Source organism: Trachemys scripta, chromosome 23 (genome assembly GCF_013100865.1).
Source record: "Trachemys scripta elegans isolate TJP31775 chromosome 23, CAS_Tse_1.0, whole genome shotgun sequence".
Taxonomy (NCBI): domain Eukaryota; kingdom Metazoa; phylum Chordata; order Testudines; family Emydidae; genus Trachemys; species Trachemys scripta.
In genome coordinates, this window is record NC_048320.1 from 7,616,788 (window position 1) to 7,617,049 (window position 262).

A 262-nucleotide genomic window follows, 5' to 3' on the forward strand; every position below is an offset into this window, starting at 1 on the left:
CCCCCCGCCTCCTGTCTGCCCCCACTCAGCTACCCCCACTGTGTCCCCCCAGCCTCCTGTCTGCCCCCACTCAGCTACCCCCATTGTGTCCCTCCTGTGCCCCCAGCCTCCTGTCAGCCCCCACTCAGCTCCCCCACGATGACCCCAACCTCCCATTGTACCCCAACCTCCTTTCTGCCCCCCATTGTATCCCCTGCCTTCTGTCTGCCCCCACTGCACCCCCCCCCAGCCTTCACTCAGCTCCCCCTGCACTCCTCGCCCT